Source organism: Panthera tigris, chromosome B1 (assembly GCF_018350195.1).
Source record: "Panthera tigris isolate Pti1 chromosome B1, P.tigris_Pti1_mat1.1, whole genome shotgun sequence".
Lineage (NCBI taxonomy): Eukaryota > Metazoa > Chordata > Mammalia > Carnivora > Felidae > Panthera > Panthera tigris.
In genome coordinates, this window is record NC_056663.1 from 12309996 (window position 1) to 12327025 (window position 17030).

The window sequence follows — 17030 nt, forward strand, 5'->3', positions numbered from 1 at the left end:
CTAGAAGCCCTAAGGATCCGTAAGACCCTTTTGAGGATCTATGAATTTAAAACTACCTTCATAATAAAGATGTTATTTACTTTTTCTACTCTTACTTTTCTTATGAGTATACAGGGGTGGCGGGGTGTTCCAGAGGAATTGTGATACATGATGATAATATGACTCTCATAATGAAATGTGTTTGTGTATTCTTGTATTTTTAGAATGTTCTTAAGTACTAGGTATAAGTATATGATTTTTTTCAGAGATTAATTCCATTTGTCCCCAGTACCCCTCCCTTACTCTTACTAGCTGTAACATTACTTTCTCCGAATACCAAAGTTGGCAGACTTTCTGCAAATGGCCAGATGGTAAATATTTTTGGCTCTGTGGGACATGAAGTTCATCACCAACTATTTAACTCTGCACTGGTGCCAGAAAGCAGCCATAGACAGTACGTGTTCAAATTAAACTCTGTGGACATTGAAATTTTAGTGTTATGTAATTTTTATGTGTCCTAAAATATTATTCTACTTTTTATGCTTTATTTTTCAACCATTTAAAAATGTCAAAAACATTCTTGGTTCACTGGCATTCCAAAAATAGGCAGCAGGCTGGATTTGGCCATAGATCATAGTTTGACAATAACTATCTAATAAAACTTTATATTTGAAACTCAGAAGTTTCCCTTACAAATACTTGGAAACAAAAACGAGTACTCTTTGATGTTTTGGTTTTCAAAAGCTTTTTTTAAATTTTAAAATTTCATCAAAAATATTAATTTAGAACTTGGTGTTTTATTCTAAAAAAAGAAAGGAATTTTCTTTATGTTTAAGAATAATAAGCACATAAAGAAAAATTCTTGGTTGGGGCACCTGAGTGGCTCGGATGGTTAAGTGTCCGACTCTTGATATGGCCTCAAGATACCAGGTGATGAGCTCACGGTTCATGAGATTGAGCCCTGCATCAGGCTCTGCATTGACAGCATGGAGCCTGCTTGGGATTTTGTCTCTCTCTCTGTCTGTGCCCCTCCCCACCCATCTCTCAAAATAAATAAATAAACTTAAAAAAAGAAAAGAAATAGACAAATTATTGGGGTTCTCAATAATTACTAAGACTGTAAATGAGTCTCAGAATGCCTGGATGGCTCAGTTGGTTAAGTGTCCGACTTTGGCTCATGTCATGATCTCACAGTTTTTTCTGCCCCGTGTGTCAAAGAGATCTTTGGTTTAAGTATGGAATCGTAAGTCAGTCCACAGAACTTAAAAATCTAAAACCCCGTAAGACTGACATAATCTTTTATTTCTTCATTCTTGCTGTAAAGAAAGATGTTGAGCTTCAGTTGCTTTTCTTCTTATTTTTAAGATAGGCAGCAGTGTGATTAACCTTACAATTTGTGGTGTCCCATGTTGAGGATAGTAATATCCCCTTCCCGATTTATCCCTCCCTTGTTTCTTACAGATTATTTTTTTCTGTTAAGATTTCCTTAGATGTGGGTCAAAGCCATACTCATGATATGGATAAAGGTTTAGACAGCGAGATAAAGACTGGACTAGGCAGGAATTGGGATTTTTTAGCTGAAAGAAGAGAAGGGAGAAGATTATTTCCGTAATAATAAGAAAATATATAAGAATTGATTTTTAAGAATGGATCATGAAGAATTACCTTCATAATACTCAAGTCCACCTAATTTTTCTAAGGGAAAAAAATAGATGTAACCTTGTGACACAAAGCATTTAGAGGAGTTACAAAGAAATCTAAATATTTAAGGATGGGCCATTATTGGAGAGTGTTCCTTGAGGTCTTTGAGAAGTAGGACTATTGTATAAAATCAAAGATACGTACTGCACACATCCTGTGTGTGGATATGCATATTGGGGACAACGTGAAATATAAGTTATGGTCCCTTCACTCAAGGCCATCACAGACTAGTAAGGGCAGGCCAGCAGTAATGGAAGGTACACCAACAGTGACTAAGGGGCAGTCTGACATAACACTAGGAACGGTGTTAGAAGGAAACACTAGGGGTGCCTGGGTGGCTCAGTCGGTTAAGCAGCTGACTTTGGCTCAGGTCATGATCTCGCGGTCCGTGAGTTCGAGCCCTGCGTCGGGCTCTGTGCTGACGGCTCAGAGCCTGGAGCCTGTTACGGATTCTGTGTCTCCCTCTCTCTGACCCTCCCCCATTCATGCTCTGTCTCTCTCTGTCTCAAAAATAAATAAACGTTAAAAAAAAATTAAAAAAAAAAAAAAAGAAGGAAACACTGGACAAGTTCCCAGTATCTAGAATAGTCTGTCAGGACAGTAAGTGCTATGAGATGTTAAGGAAAGGAGAGACTCATTCTTGTAAAGAAGATCCTATTTTTCCGGGTGGAGTGAGCAAACTTTAGTTAAATGGAAGAAACAAAATAGTGCAGACATGATTCAAAATGAGAAATCATGAGAAATGTTGAGAGTAGGCAGCATAAATGAATAAACTGTCTTAATGGAACAGAGACTGATGGCTTGCCTTCCTATTTTATTCTTTTTTTTTTTTTTTTTTTAGTAGCCTCTAAGACATACTAAGAGTTTATACATTATCACTTAGACCAGAATGCGGTCTTTCTAAACAGAAAGTGGAAATCAAATAAGAAAATAAAAATGGCATCCTAAAAAAACAAAAACAAAAACAAAACACATAAAAGTTATCAAGAGATTGATTGTATGGATTATAGGTTAGAAGTTTTTGTACTTAAGTTATATTTTCAAACATGAAATAAAATAAACACACACACACACACACACGTTCATATCATTTCTGTGTGTGTGTGTGTGTGTGTGTGTATAATTTTACTAGATGGCTCTTCCAAACTTTTAAGGTGAACAACAAATCTTTTAAAAAGGAGTTATTACACAAATTAAGAAATATTTTTATTTTTTTTATATCTGTCTGTCTATATCTGATCATGGAAGCTCCATTTTCTCCAGACACCTATTAAAACCTCCCAATATCGGGGCGCCTGGGGGGCTCAGTCGGTTATGCGTCTGACTTCGGCTCAGGTCACGATCTCGCGGTCCATGAGTTCGAGCTCTGCGTTGGGCTCTGTGCTGATGGCTCAGAGCCTGGAGCCTGTTTCACATTCTGTGTCTCCTTCTGTCTCTTACCCTCCCCCGTTCATGCTCTGTCTCTCTCTGTCTCAAAAATAAATAAACGTTAAAAAAAAATAAAATAAAATAATAAAAAAAAAAACCTTCCAATATCAAGAATTTGTGCTTTTCATCTATCTTCTTCAATATGGTAGCTATAGGCTGTATGTGATTGTTAAAATTAGAATTAAAAGCCAATGAAACTAAAATCTAAGTTTCTCAGCACCCTGGCTACTTTCCAACTGTTCGGTCGTCACATGGAACTGACAGCTATGATGTTGAATGACACAGGTAGAGAAGATTGCCATCACTGCAGAAGGTTCAATTGGGCCATACTGATATAGAAACAAACAAGTGTCGTTTAGTATCCATTATTAATATTTAATGAAGGTGTTGAGTCAAGAAAGCTCAGTGTGTGGACATACGGTACAGAAAAGGCTTTCTGATAGAGGAAATACTTAATACGGAATTTCATACTCCAAGTATAAGTTCAGAGAAGGAGATTGAAAACACTGTGTAAGACATAAATTTGTATATAAATATTCAGTTAAAATATGCACATGATGCAAAGGTGGGTAGGGTGATAGTCCTGTCCCTAGGGCATGTCTTCTAAGCTAAAACGACTGCTTTGTGCATAGAGAGTAAATATATGCTTTTTAAAATGCCAACATTTAGTAAAAACAGAATGCTAAAACAGGGACAATTCATTCTAAGGAGTTCAAGGAGGGATCTCCTCTAGAAGTGCTAGTGTGGCAGGTAAAATAGACATTAAAGTTGTCAACTAGAGACTGGTAATAAAGGACGAAAATATCTTTTAAAGAATCAAATTAAAATTCAAAACTCCTTTCAATGTTCTGCTTATATCAATTTTTATTTCATCTGTAGCCTGTTAATATAATTACTCAGCCTATTTAATTATGAATTTTAAAAACTTTACAGATTATTCCCAGTTTCTTTTTAAGGAATTTTATTTTTCTCACACTCCCACTGAGGTATTTACTTTCAGTTTGGAGTGATACATTGGAAATGGTGTGTGTAACTGTTAAACTGACAAATGAACAATTAAAGATAGGAAGCTTTAAGTGCAATATTGAGAAGGTATAATATTTGTATCATTGAGTAGATGTTCTGGAAGATTCATTTATCCAACTATAACCCTTTCTGAAGTCCCCTTTACTTTCTGAAGTCCCCCCCCAAAAAACTGTTGAGAATAATATTGAGTAATCTGTAACTTTCTTAATTAAACGTCTGTTTAAAAACTTAAGTTAATTTTTTTTTGAGCGTGTGTGCAAACATGTGTAGGGGAGGGACAGAGAGAAGGGGGGCAGAGAGAGAGAGAGTCCCATGCAGGCTCTGTGCTCGGAGAGCAGTGCCCAACGTGGGGCTCGATCTCGTGAACTGTGAACTTATGATCTGAGCCAAAATCAAGAGTTGGATGCTTAAGTGATTGAGCCACCCAGGCACCTGTACCCTCTAGGAGTTTTAATCTAAGAGATAAGATTCACTGAGATGTCTGTGTGTGTCTGTTGGGGAGGGGGAAGTTATGTGTAATAAGCAGAGTAAATTGAAGACATGTAATTTGAAAAAAGGATGCTTAGTATTAGGAAAATTTCTGCAGTAAAATCAGAAAGTAAAATTCCTTAAAATCATTTTGTCAAAGAGAAAGCAGTGATCCTCAGCAGAATAAAGGATGACATTGGGCGGGGGAGGCTGATTCCCACTTTCGGAAACTATGTACTCTGCAGAAGTATGCTCGCATCAGAAATGGTTGGGAAACATGAGCATAAATCAATTGATATTAGTGCAGACAATTTATGAACTCAGCAGCAGGTGATAAATAGCAAATATATTTACAATCTGGAGTCCATGTCATAATGACCTAATAAAAGTGAGCAGGGATACATGCTTGCCTAAATAAGAAAATAGGATTTGTACCTCAGCTCTTGGAGTAACGCAGGCACATCACTTAACTTCCTCAAATTTCTGAATTTTCCTCATTTGAAAAAAGAGGGAGTTGGGTTCAATCTTTAAATACCCGCCAGCGACTAACATTCTGCAATTCTAAGTCAGTAAATGAAGCTATGATTCTTGTCTCTGGGCCTAAAATAATACCACTTTAAAATTATTAGAAGAAAGATTAGTATCTTTTCAAACATAAATCTCATTAGTTGGAGCAGTAGGGAGAGTTGGACATATATCCCGGTTGCTTTCCTAATTGTAGCTGTTTGCTACGTAAATGATACATTGTTTTAAGAGATGTAAAAATTCTTTCCACATAGAGTTCATTACATATAACATAGTGTTTGTTTATTTTCCACTGAGTGAGAGTGGAGTGAAATTGAGTAAGGGGTAAGAGCATGGTGTACTTTGAACATGGAATATTCCCTGAGGCCCGAGTCTTTGCGTTGGCACTGGGCCCAGGGAGCACTTAGCACAAAATGATGTTGAAGGCACTATGGTGATGTTATTTGACATTGGATCTGAGACAGCTGATAGGGGCAGTGCATGAAATTGACAAACTTTAGCAACAGAGGTTTATTAGAATATTTGATGGTGGAAAGAATACAGGACGTTGGATTCAATAAAATACAACTAAATAAATTAAAAACATGTAATAGAACAAGGCTTTGCTATCCACTTCCATTGTAAGAGATAATGCTAAAATCTTGTCCTCTGGTCCTGCGTCCCTATATGTGCAATCCAATTATATACAATGGCAAAGTAATTAGAAATTATGATAAAAACTATGTTATTTCCACATCACAGGAATTTCTGTATATTCACCTTATATTTATAGATCTCTGCCAACTACCTACATTTATATTCATACTATCTTCATTTCTCTCACAGTGAACTCAAGGAGCAATGTCCTTTCGGTTGAGAATCATACGTTTTGTTTAGTCAATTCACCTACCAGTTATCATCTCTCTCCAGAATATTTAATTTTGTCCTCCAAATGTTTATTCCTATCTGCATAAAAACATAGCACAGCATTTTAAGATGTCTTCCATTATGACCACCCTCCCTCTAGTTAAGGTGAAGGTAACTCCCTGTGTCTCAGAATCCATTTAGTTACTTCTCTCCCACTGAACACCACCTGCCAGTGTTTAGAAAGAGTGTATTATTCTCTCAAATTTGACATCCTGGCCTTTGTTGATGTCATCTTCTGTGGCTCTCCATATTTTATTTCCTTCCTTCTCCCCGTACCCCCCCTCCTCTTCCATATCCTAATTTCCCCCCTCTCTGTAGCATCTAAATATAGACATCTACTTGAGTTTGGGCCCCTTGGTTTCTTCTCATCTATACTTTCTCCCCAGGTTATCAGACTTTTGAGTGGAATCAGCTCAATGCGGATAATTGCGAAGTGTGTATCTTTCACCTAGACCTCTCTCTTAAACCCCTAACTCTATATTAATTCTGTTCCAGCAGGGATTGTCTAATAGATATGTCAAACATAACTTTATAAAGGACCCCTCAGTTCACGTGTCTTCCCGAGATTCACATCTACAGTTTTTCCCATCTGTGAAGTGGCATTACCTTTTGATCAGTCCCTCAAGCCAAAACTTGGGGATAATATTGTATTTCTCAGATCTCTCTGGCCACACTTCCTTCTGATTATAAGCAAATTAGTCCATCTAAAGTCCAAATGTATCCTGGATTCATCCCTCCTCATGCTAACCCAGACCAAATTCCCATCATCCCCCTTTCCCTACCTATGATTCAGTAACAGCCAAGTGGATGGGACAGTTTTGTTAAGTAACTGGAATTAACTTATATGAAATATGTTGACAAATAGAAAGGTACATAAAATCACATAACAAAATCCCTGTACCTATGGCCCAGAATTAACAGATATTAACATTTTATTATAATTACCTCATATGTTTATTTTTCTAAAAATGTCGTAATATAGAAGTTATAATTTTCTATTTGTTGTTATTGTCGTTGTTCTTTCTATCCTTATTCCCTCCAAGATAACTATAGTTTGATCTTCATATGTACTTTTCCTAATAATTTTGTTATGTACTAATAATATACATATATGTACATCAACACCACACGGCATTACTTTGTCAGTTTTATCAAAGGTACATATTTTCTTCTTCTTTGTGGCTTGTCTTTTAGTTGTGTGTTTTTCTGAAATAGGAAAATTTAATTTAAATGTAATTGAATTTATCGATATTATCCTTTATGCTGTTTAATTCATCTTATTCAATATTTTTTATTGTTTCAAGGTAGCAAATGTTTTTCTAGATTGCCTTTTACAAGATTAAAATTTTAATTTTACTGTTGATAGTCATAATACATTTGGATTTCCTTTTAACATATAGTTTGAGGTATTTTTTTTTTTTTTACTTTTTCCCTTAAATGGCTACATACCATTTAGTTGATGTGTAGTGCTAGATGCCATATACCAATTTTCATATTTGTGTGGGTCTATTTTTTTAATGTTTTTTTTTTTTTTATTTTTGAGAGAGAGAGAGAGAGAGAATGCAAGTGGGGGGAGTGGCAGAAAGAGAGGGAGACACAGAATCCAAAGCAGGCTCCAGGCTCCAAGCTGTTCGCACAGAACCCAACATTAGACTCGAACTCACAAACGGTGAGATCATGACCTGAGACAAATTTGAATGCTTAACCAACTGAGCCAACAAGGTGCCTCTGTATGGGTCTGTTTTAAGTTCTCTGTTTTGTCCATTGACCAGTCAGACACATTACCACACTCTTTCAATTGCTGTAACTTTATTGTGAATCTTGAAATCTTGAAGGATTAAGAAATCTCAGTCATCTTACTCTTTTACTGACCTTTTTCTAGACTGTTCTTGGCTCTTGCTCTGTTAGGTAGACACCATGAACTGACTACACGTATCCATTCAAAATCACCATTTGTCCTTGAATACATCATTTATTGATCACCTATTGTATTTTTGGTGCTTTTCTAGGGAATTGGAACTCATCTATAAAGAGAACAAACTGACATGCCTTCCCTCATGAGACTTACATTCTGTTGAATTGATTGCAGAAAATTGGAAACATGAAAGAGTTATCTTCTCAGAATTTCTTGCTTTTAGGGTGGCTTTTGTCAGAGTTGTGGATGAAATATAGGTTTGAAGAATTTCTTTTCTTCTGTCTTAACATTTTACATTTTTCTTTTTTGTCTTATTTTTCCTTTCTCCCTTCTTCTTTTATATAATGGAAACACTATGCCTGGAGTTATAGAAGCCATTCTTTAAATTGATGATAAAAGCTACACAATAAGGGTAATGGAGCAGGAAGGTAGGAGAAACCAACTCCTTAATGACTTTCCTTAGCAGGTGTATCAGACTTAGACTGCCTGCCACTGGTCTCCCTTGAATAAAGCTACTATTTGTCTTTTTTTCTTACACAAAGTCAATTATTTTCCTATCTTATTCTTCATAATAAATTTTAAAAAGTTTTCTAAACATAAGAAAAAAATCTACATTGGGATATAAATCATATTCATTTTCTAGATTAATTCATAGGAAATGAACATTTTACTCTTTCATTTTCATTCATGAACATAGTTTATTTCCCTATTGATTTAGATCTCCTTTAATGTCTCTTCGTAAAATTTTATAAAGTATTTTTTATATAACCACTGCACTGTTTTTTTGTTTTTAGATTTATTACCTATTACTTTATAGGTTTGGTTAATTTTGACTAGGATTAGTAAGATAACATTTTATTTCCCTTTTTTTAAATGTTTGTTTATTTTGAAAGAGAAAGAGAGGGAGAGACAGAGAGAGGAAAGGAGGGAGAGAGAGGGAGGGCAGGGACAGAGAGACAGAGTATGCCAAGCACGCTCTGTGTTATCAGCACAGAGCCCAATGCATGGCTCAATCCCATGAACCTTGAAATGACCTGAGCCACAATCAAGAGTCAGGAACTTGAATCAGGATCTTAACTCACTGACCCACCCAGGTGCCCCAGTAAAATAATATTTTCTAATTTAGTAATGCTGTTCTGTGGGAATGCCATTGATTTTTTTGAAAGTGATCATTATCCAGATTGCTTATTTCTTATTGACTAGCTTATTATAGATTATCTTATTAATTCTACAAGAATTCTTATTATCACTGAAGAAAGATACAGTAAAACCTTGGATTGTGAGTAACTTACTCTCTCAAGACGAGCAAACATTTCTAATAAATTGTAACTTGAAACGTGAGCGATGTCTTGCAATACGTGTCGTATGTGACACTGAACATCACATGATCACAACTGAGACAATGGTTCTTGAAATTCTCTTTGACATGTGAGTGCTATGGCTGACAAGCACGTTTCCGGAATGAATTATGCCCACAAACTAAGGTTTTACTGTATTTTAAAATGTCTTCTTTCTACTTTGTATACCTGTATTTCTTTGTCCCGTCTTACAAAGTTGACTGGACACTTCAGCACAATGTTGAATGGAAAGAGATGATAGAGGAGGTTGATTTAATGATAGTACTGGTAGTATTTTACCATTTGAATGATGTTTTATAGAATTTTAGTGGAAAGGCATCATTAAATTAATAAAAATGCACTCAATTCCTAGTTTGATTTCATATATATATATATATATACGTATATATATGTGTGTGTATATATATATATATATATATATATATATATGAATGGGTGTTGAATTTAAATAATTTGAATTTAAATAAATGCTTTACTACGTATTTTGAGATAATATTTTTTTTCTGACTTACTACTTCAACCTGTTAGATTACAGTAAAAGAGTCTCCAATGATAATTCATCCTTGCATTTCCAATATGGACGCTTTGTGACTTTGCTGCACTCAAAATATTTTGTTGTAATCACTTGTTAATGTAGTACTTAGAAATTTTTTGCCTGTATTTCATGCAAATATTTCTGTGTTTATAACATTCATTAATAAACTCTTGCTGTAAAGAAAAACTAGTCTTATAAAAACATATTCTCTGGATGTGTTTCTACAACAAAAGAGTTATTGGTCTTCTGAAGATTTGATAAAATCTGTGAAAATGTTTCTAAAATTGTTCTCATATCACAGTTTTCAGATTTATTGACACAGAGTTCTTCTGAGTGTTCCTTTATGGTTTATTTATCTCTTTCTTTAGTTATGCCCCTCTTTCCATTATTAAAAGTTTTATTAGCATCCTCTCCTCTTGATAATTCTTGCTAGAGTTTTATCCATTTTCTTGGCTTTAAAAAACATTTTGGTTTTGCTAATCTTGTGTAATTTCCTTATTTTCCATGTAACTTTTCTTCATTTTACGTTCATTGTTTGTTTTTTTTTTTTTTCTCTTTCATTATCCTTTTATTTTTCTTCTAAATGTCTGGTCTTTCTTATTACGTCCAACTTCATAAACTTGTCTCTAATCCCACTTTAGATATATTTCAAATTTTGGTAAATTGCTTCAAAGTGCTTCATTGTCATTGAATTCTAAATATTTAGTCCTTTCCATGTTTTCATGTGATTCCTGAATTAGTATAATTGTGCTTCATACTTTAAAATCTGTGGGATATATTTGTTGTCTATTTGTATCTGTCAGGTTATATTTCCTATAGGCCATTAATTCATTGGTTTTTGTTAGGGTCATTCAAAAGGTATTTATGCATTTTCATTTAAAATGAATATGCATTCACTTTTCAGCCTCAAGTCCGATTTAGATCTTACAGCAAGTTTGTATATGGTGTTCAAATCTGTCATCATCTTACTAAGTAAGTTTTGGTGAATCTTGCTGTCTCTGCAGGACATCTTGGTTTCTTTGAATAACTCCAGGCTTCTTCTCCACTTGCCTGTGACACTGAGTAGGATCGTCCTTGTCTATATGAAGAAAAAGTGTTTCGAGACCTTGGGCTGTCAGTGTCTTTAAACGGTGGTAGTGGGTGTTACATTTTACCTATCATATCTGAATGTTGGTAACAGGAGGGGATCCTTTGGCAATAGTTCTCCATTTCGTTGTCTCCATATCATTTTTGTGATCCATGCATATACTGCAACTCCCCTATGCTAAACTTTTAATAGCTGCTCAATACAGAAAGGAGGAAATCTTTTAAGGCCCACATGATCTGCCCTCAGCCCACTGCTTTGGTCTAGTTTTGGACTACTTTCTTTGGTCTTCTTTCTGTCTCTTGGACACAGGTAGTTTAATCCCATCCCCAGTCACTTGCAGCCATGTTTCCTTATACATACAATGGGATTCCTCCCTTTTTGTCACTGCCGAAATTTTTTGTCATGAAGATCTCCCAGTGTCACACAGTCTCGTATCAGACCTACACATTTTCGAGGCCAGTGCAAAAATGGAAATGTGGACCTCTGTTCAAAAGGCAAGAAAAGAGTATAATTGAAAACACTAAACTACAAAGCTTTCTCCTTTTCTTCCGTAGTCTTTCTCTTAATTTGAATTTTTAAAAGCAATTTCTATATAATATTCTAAGTTAAGAAATCACGACTCAAATTATTAGCATAAATTTTAACATTTATCTTTATACCGTACAATACCAGTTTCGAGTGCCAATATGAGTATTTAACCCAGATGCAGAATCTCCAAAATCGCGTAATTATATTTTGTAGCTCATATATGAGGATGCGTTTTGTTGTCACCACAACAACAAAATGCTGCAGAAAACTAACTGAGCAGTTTTTTATTTGACTTCTGGATGTGTGCACATTCTGCAAACAGTACCTTGGCTTGCGAATGAGTAAAGAAAGATTGAAAGGAGATCTTTTCCTTTCTTTCTATATCCTCATTTTCAGTGCTACTGGTTGGCTCATGCAGGAAAGTAAGAAAGGCTCTACAGGATTCCAGGGTTGTTTGTATTTAGTAGAACAGCATTACATTCGTTCTGCAGTGAAATGGGACTGTCTTCTGCCCTGTTTACCTCGTCCTAGATATGCTATGCTTGCCTGGTGGAGCTGACCTTTGAACAACAGAGGTTTGAATTGTGGGTCCACTTACGTGTGGTTTTTATTCGATCGATATGCATACACTACTGACAATGTATTTTCTCTTCTTTTGGAGACTTTCAATGTTTTCTTCGTTCTAGCTTACTTTACTGTAGAGATACAGTATATAATACAGACAGTATGCAAAATATGTGTTAATCAACTGTTTCTGTTATCAGTAAGGTTTACATTCAACAGTAGGCGGTTAGTAGTTTAGCTTCCGGGGAGTAAAAAGTCATACACAGATTTTCAACTGCTTGAGGGTTGGTGCCCTTAACCTCAGCAGTGTTCAAGGGCCACCTGCGCTTGCTTTGAGCCATGCTGAACTCCCACACGCTGTGGGTCCCCCAGAATTATTTGCTCATGAGCTGTTATGAGAATTACATGAGATTGGGGCTACAGAGAGAGATGTGCCCTCGTTGGACACACAGCTCGTCTGTGTGCATGTTGCAATGTCCTATTGGACTTCACTTACGAAATCCTCATTCAAAGATACAGTTAAGAATTATGAACAGTGACAGGGAAAAGCATTAAACCAAGTGCAGAGGTCTTCTGAGTTTGGGCCCCTATGTGACTGCACCAGGCACTTAGCCATGAAGTCCGTCTGCCTGAGAGAGGCTTTCTTTATTTTTATTATTTAAAAACAATTTTTTTTTACATTTACTTATTTTTGAGAGACAGAGTGAGACAAAGTGAGAGTGGGGGAGGAGCAGAGAGAGAGGGAGACCCAGGATCGGAAGCAGGCTCCAGGCTCTGAGCTGTCAGCACAGAGCCTGACACGGGGCTCGAACCCACAGACCGTGAGATCATGACCTGAGCCGAAGTCGGACACTCAACCGACTGAGCCTCCCAGGCACCCCGAGAGGCTTTCTTTAAATATGTAACCTACATTAGATGCACTTACAGCATGTTGTTTAAAACATTGTCTTTTATTTTTTAAGTTTTTTTTTTGTTATTTGAAAAATATTTTTATTCTTTCATTTTTTGTTGTCTGCCTCCTCCCTGTTCCTCATCCCTCTATGATGGTAACTCCAGAGAGTGGGGATTTTGTCTCCCTTCTTTATTCTTATATCCACAATATCTAGTGCACAAGACATGCAGTTCATATTTTTTTAAAATGAATAGTTCAGTTAATGAATATGGCCAACACTGAAAGCACGTAGAGAAAGGCAAACGCATTTGTTTGAAATATGTTAATTTATGGGGCGCCTGGGTGGCTAGGTCAGTGGAGCATCCGAGTTTAGTTCATTTCATGATCTCAAGGGTTCACAAGGTTTGTGGGTCCGAGCCCCACATCGATCTCTCTGCTGACAGTGTGGAGCCTGCTTCAGACCCTCTGTTTCCCTCTCTGTCCTTCCCCTGCTCACACTCTCTCAAAAATAACTAAAATAAAATAAGGTAAGTTAATTTAAAATACTCTATATTGTTCCTCGGAGTGTATATATATATTCTCTTGTGGCATTTTTATAAAATCAAGATTTTAAAGAATCGATAATGTTATAGAAACTAGGTTCATTAATTTCACAACTAAATATAAAATTTGAAGGTGCATGAAAACCATGCTACCCCTACCCATGCTTAACTGTTATGGTTTGGTTTGGATTTGTTGTTGCTGCAGTTGAAATAAAACATTGTCACCAAAGGACAAGCCATCATCTTGAAAAACAGGCAATTTCAAATGATAAGCAGGAAAATGGGCAGACCTTCTAAGAATAGAGTCTGGATTTGGTGTTTCTTGTTTGGTTTCCTTCTCTGGTTAGACATGGGGCAACCGTAGCTTGGGCCAGACTGATCATTCCCGTTGCCCCTGTTTTACCTCATATGTAAGGTTGTGTCACATAAAGGATACAGATAGGCATTGAGTTTGTAACCTTAGAGGCATGCCACAGTCAGCTGAGAGTGTTAGGTCCAAAACATAGTTGTCAATTGAGTGAACCAGGTTGACAATGGAGCTGAAGTGTGTTTGGACTGATGAAACTGGAAAGTTGAAAGTGAAACTGACGATGAAGGCAAAGGAGAAGAGATTGGAGGAATTATGTAGCTCAGGAAACGATAGCCTGTAGACATTCTTTCTTTTTTTTTTTTTTAATGTGGTCCTAGGATGAGCTTAAATGATTTGGATGATTTTACCAGCATGCATCAGAAAGGAGAAATGTGGTGAGCTGTGTGAGTTCACGGAGATCAAGGAGAGGGTTGTAGAAAATGTCAAATATACTGCTTCCCTTGTACCTGGGAAAAAATATCCCCTCAGAAATAAATGAGTTGTAATCTGAACTTGTCGTAGCTCTTTTCAATGGCTACTGGACACAAACAAAACATCCTATTTTTATCTGCATAATGTGTAACAAATTGGACATTCTTTTGAGGCCTCAATTTTTGGGACCTACTTCCCTTTGACTTTTTTTGGGGATGACCCAAATTTATATGACATTTGTTTGACATTAAAGTGACGATTTGGCAATCGTATCAAGTCTCTAAAGAGATTTCTTCCAAGTGACAATGAATGGATGTGAATTGAATTTTGTTTTCCTTTGTGGTTTTTCTGATAAAGTTACGTGTTCAGAAGGGTATTGTTTATTATGGTAAGCACTATATAAACGTACTGTTCTGCACATCAATAAATATTCTCATGTTGCTACTTTCAACTTAATTTTTTAGGAAAGACTGATGAGGATACATCTGTTTAGATTTACACATTTTTTACAATATAATGTTTTAATATACTATAACTCACAGTGGACTTTCTGTGGACCTGGTGATAGCTAAAATATTTTTAAATCACTAATAAAAGTGTTGGTTCAGAGTGAAAGGTGTGCACTCACTATGGCGTATCTCAGCAACCCAAAGAAGAGAAGGTAATGTAAATCAGGCCCCATGATTTCTACCGTCTTCTCCGGTAATACGTACGCTTTCTTTTCATCTCCTTCCAGCTCTTATTTTCCCATGGTTTATTTCTGTTTTCTATCCTAACAAATTTAGATCTCCTTCCTGATTAAAAAAAAAAAAAAAAAAAAAAAAAAAAAGACTCCTTCCTTACTGCCCTCTGTCTCCTTAATTTGGAATCTTGTTGAATCTCTGCCACTGTTTTGATTTTTTTCTCACAAAGCTACCCATGACATCCATATGTCCAAGTCCTTTGGTCATTTCCAGCCTTGATTTCTCTTGTCCTTGCTAACATTTGACTCTTGATAAGTCTTTCTGCTCAATGGCTTTCTTTGTAGATCTTAATAAGGTTGCTACATTTTTGTTTTTCACATTTCCTTCTCCTTATGTTGACAACTGTTTCTTTCCTTAATTTCGCATAATGTATATGATGTGTATTTATGCATGTGGATATATATTTCATCATATGTATTGTATGTATATGTATTTATTATATGTTTATATTTGTGTAAATATACATACATATTCTATGTATATGTATTTCTTCTTCCTACCTACCCTATGGGGAATATTTCTGGTTCAAATCATAAAGTGTTTTTCTTTTCTGTAGTCTCCTGGCTTCTCATCTACTCCTACGACTTGTTTTGTTTTGTATTGTTCATCTAACTTCCACATTTTTATACGTGGCCACCATCACTCTCCAGATCTCTAATTTTGTGTTTCCAAAGCTGCAGGTTCTTACTTTGACAGTGTCTTCTGTCTCCACCCATTTTTTCCTGTATGACTCTGGTTACTCTCTGTCACCTCACGTCAGGTTACTTATTCGTCTCTCATTTATGTCCTTTGTGATTTTTTTAAGTTTATTTATTTATTTTGAGAAAAAGAGACAGAGAGGGAAGGAGAAATAGAGAATCCCAGGCAGGCTCTGCACTGTGAGTGCAGAGCGCTACGTGGGGCTTGAACTCATGAACCATAACATCATCACCTGAGCTGAAGTCGGAAGCTTAACCCACTGAGCCACCCAGTAGTCCCTTTTGTGATTTCTTTTTATGCTTTAATCCATTCTCTGTGCCACAACCTGATTATTTCTTCTAAAACATTATGTCAGTTTGCTACTCTAAGAAAAGTTCAGTGTCTCCATATAGCCTAAAATTATGGAATCCTTAACCTTGCATTCAAAGCTTATTATAGTCTGACCCACATCTACATTTATTACGTTAATTACTTACCCTCACTGGTACTTTTTTTCCTAACTTTTTCCAGAACACTTTCTGTGCTTTACAAATTTTGACATACTATGTCCATATCTGCAGTGGATTAAATACAAATGTAATGACTTCATCATTATGAATTCTTATTAAACAGGTTGTTTCTTACAAACAGTAAGTCCATGAGGTACAGAATAGATATCTGTTGAACATTTGATAACATCAACTTTTCCTCTAATTAACTGTCAGGTTATTCAACCAAACATTTAAGGCATTCCTGTATTTCTCTCACTTTCATAGTCCTGTATGTATTTAAGGTTTACTAAAATAAGAAATAATGTATTTGTGTACAACTTGTGGGTTGTCATTTTATAAATTGACATTTATATACAAAGTAAAAATTTTAGCGATCGCTAAACTTTGTCTGAGAAATCCATTTTCTCTGTTGGAATGTGGAAGAAACTACAAAATCCTTTAGTGCCAAAAACCAACAGAGCTGAAATTATTCACAGCTATTAAAAGAACAAAAATTCCTCAGGAAGCACTAGAAGGGGTTCTTTTGTAGTCTTCCCACAGAAGCAACTAGTCAGAAGAAATATTTAGAAGTCTAAAGCCAATATCTCTATTATAAGCAATTAGTATCCAATTAGTGTATTGATGTAATTGTGTGTTACCACATTGAGCTTTTTTTTTGTTTGTTTCTGTTTTTGTTTTTGTTTTTGAAGAATGGTTATGTTTGAAACCTTTCTAGTCCAATTACAATATGGTAATAAAGAAAAATAGTAGAATAGTAAGACTTCATTTACAAAATTCAATTTGGGATGACAAATCCTCCATTCTTAGGTAATGACCCTAAAACGAGATGTGTATGGTCTAAGAAAATAGGTATACTCATCTA